General features: G+C 36.6%; 1 non-coding gene across 1 annotated transcript; it reads right to left on the bottom strand.

The window, feature by feature from the left end:
• Window positions 1-2641: 2641 nt before the first annotated feature.
• On the bottom strand, window positions 2642-2748 carry LOC142162541 (small nucleolar RNA R71). The gene has a single exon (XR_012693790.1). It is a non-coding gene; the product is annotated as a small nucleolar RNA R71 (small nucleolar RNA).
• Between the last annotated feature and the right edge of the window lie 305 nt (window positions 2749-3053).

Raw genomic sequence — 3053 nt, 5'->3', positions numbered from 1 at the left:
TAAATACAACTACAATAACATACAACTTAAATACAAATTTTATACAATATGTCTTTTGGATATTTTGTATCTAATTTATACATAGTAAAAATAAATTTCATACAACTAATTATATATTATACAACTTATCTACAATTTTCATACATTATTTCTACTCAGTTATATACAACTACAATATCATACAACTTAAATATAATTTTTATATAATGTTGTTCAACTTTTATACAATAGTTAAATAAATAAATTAAAAAATATATAAACAACAGAATATAACTTTTCTATAATTTTACTACAATTTCTGCAGTATAATATATGTCATGTCTTCTTCTTTTCTTCTTCTTCTTCTTCTTCTTCTTCTTCTTCTTCTTCTTCTTCTTCTTCTTCTTCTTCTTCTTCTTCTTCTTCTTCGAGTTTCAATCTGAAATTCAGCCAAAACCAAGTCTAATCTTCACCAAAATTTCTCAAAATTGAGATATAAACTCCAAACCATATTCTCAATTATTTGCAACAACACCCAATCCAAATAAATAATGATTTTTAAAAACCCAAATTCGAATTCAAAGCTTCAAAGCTTTTTAATGGCTGTTAATGGTAGAATTGCTGCTCTCTTTTTCTTTGCTTTACATTACTGAAATTTGGGATTGAGAGATAGAGAGAGATGATAATAGGTGAATTGGACTATAATTAAGCCCTAAAGAACCACCTTCTTGTATAGTTTTTATGATAAAAAGTGATGACAAAATGCTCTGATTAGTGTTTTTCATGCTTTGCATGCTATATACAATAAAATAAGTCTATGGAGTACTTTTGGGATCAATTACGGAGAAAAAGAGGCCAATCCTACAATATCCGCTAAGTGCACCACGCGAAGGCAGCAAAACCAGAACTGGAGATGGACTGTCGCGGTCCCGGCGTAACCGCGGTCGGACCCCAGCAGAAGGCTGTTGCGGATTCTGAGAGGCTAGTTGGCCGCGGTCCTAGCATAACCGCGGTAGGACCGCGATAGGAAGCGGAAAATTGAGGGACTGAAGTGCAAAACACGAGATTTTTAGCCCAAAACCCTATATTAAACAATAGAACTCGTCCAAGGGAGGCATGGAATGTTTTTAGAGTACTTTGGCAAGAAAAACAAGTGTGAGAGATCACCCAAAACATCATATTTTCTTCTTCTTTTTATTTTTCTGGCAATTTTGATCATGAATATTTTCATAGTTTATTTACCCATTGTCATGAGTAGCTAAATCCTTTGTCTAGGGTTTTGATGGAACCTATTGAAGGATGAACTTCTTGATTATGTTAATATAGTTTGCCAGTTTAATCTCTATTTGTTCAACTACGTGTTTGTTGTAGTTAATTAACAGGATCCTCAATTAGCTGTGCCTAATTAGTGTGCATAACTCGGGGAGAGTGCATATTTAGGTGATTGTTGAACAATACCACTCCCAAAGTATAAGAGGGATCTATAACAGCGGGTTTAAAGGTGGGATTAGGGATAACAAAGTCTTGGGTGCAATCTAAAGTGAACTGTAATAAACAAAGCCAGCTAGCGTATTTCGGGAGAGTGTGTCTAGTAAATTATCGTGATTACTCGGGAGAGATTCACGGTAAAAAGAGTGTTCATGCTTGATAGAGATATGTTAGTAAATCTATATGAAACATAAACAGAAGGGATTCCATCAATAGGGAAAATCACTACCTTAGAACCTTCTCATTATTGTTCACAACTTAAGCATATTTAGTTTACAACTGCTTATGGACTTTCAATTTTAGTTATTAAATATACCATCAACTGTTATTCACAACGTTTGAGGAAGTTGATTCTAAATAATTTAGTAAGTCCAACGAAAGTAATTGATAGGTTAATTCTCTGTGGATTCGACTCTGGGCATAAATACTCAGGTTATATTTGCAACGTCCGCATTGTCATTTTATAAGACATAGTTGGGCATGATCAAATTTTGGCGCCGTTGCCGGGGAATTAACGGTATTATCAATTACAATTGAAAGAAGTACAAAAATTCTTATTGTAGTCATTTTTTCTCTATACCCAATTTTTACATTGAAATTTTAACGTTTGTTGACTTGGTTGCACAGGTGCATGCCTAGAAACTCATCAAGATCTGGTGAAGTATTTGAAGCATTATTAGATCCCGAGAAAGTTTTCAAGGCCTTGAATCGGGCTAATCGGAAAAACAAACAACAACCAACAACTGCACAATTTGAAACAGTCATGGGGGATCACGAGGAAAACCCAGTGGTACCAATAGTGCCAGAGGCTGCTCTCTATGACTGGGCACAACCCACAGCTGAAAATCTGTCCACAGCCATTGTAGTTCCGCAAATACAGGCTAAGTCATTCCAAATTACGAATAACATGCTGCACTTGTTGCAGAACAAGGGACTATTTTCGGGGTCGCAAGTCGAAGATCCTCAATAGCACTTGAAGAACTTCCTCTCTATCTGCAAAACCCAAAGGCAGCCCAACGTAACTCCTGAAGCAATCAAGCTGTTATTGTTTCCATTCTCAGTGACAGGAGCTGCCCAGACTTGGCTAAACTCACTTCCCATAAATTCTATAACAACTTGGGATGAGTTAGTCAGGCAATTCCATAACAAGTTCCACCCACCCAATAAGACTGCTCAACAAATTGATGAAATTTTGAGTTTTAAACAGAGACCAATGGAGACACTGCATGAAACATGGGAGCGCTTTAAAGGGATGCTGGTTATATGCCCGCACCATGGTATTCTAGATCTGATGTTGGGGCAGTGGTTTTATATGGGATTGTCAGATAACGTGAAGAACATTGTTGATGATTCAGCTGGTGGAGCATTTTTGAGCAAAACATGGAGAGAAGGCCAAAGTCTGCTTGACAAGATGGCACAAAATTCGGGATGGACAACCAGGAATGCATCTATCACTCCAGTGGTTCACTCAGTGCCCTTAGATCCATCCAACTCTATGGCTGAAAATATGGCCACCTTATTAACATAGATGAGTATACTCACCAAAAAGGTGGAAGAGTCAGGGCAGAAGCAGTAGGTACACATCG

This window comes from Nicotiana tabacum, chromosome 7 (genome assembly GCF_000715075.1).
Source record: "Nicotiana tabacum cultivar K326 chromosome 7, ASM71507v2, whole genome shotgun sequence".
Taxonomy (NCBI): domain Eukaryota; kingdom Viridiplantae; phylum Streptophyta; class Magnoliopsida; order Solanales; family Solanaceae; genus Nicotiana; species Nicotiana tabacum.
Note: the sequence above shows the minus strand (reverse complement) of the source record. Positions and strands in the feature narration are given on the sequence as shown.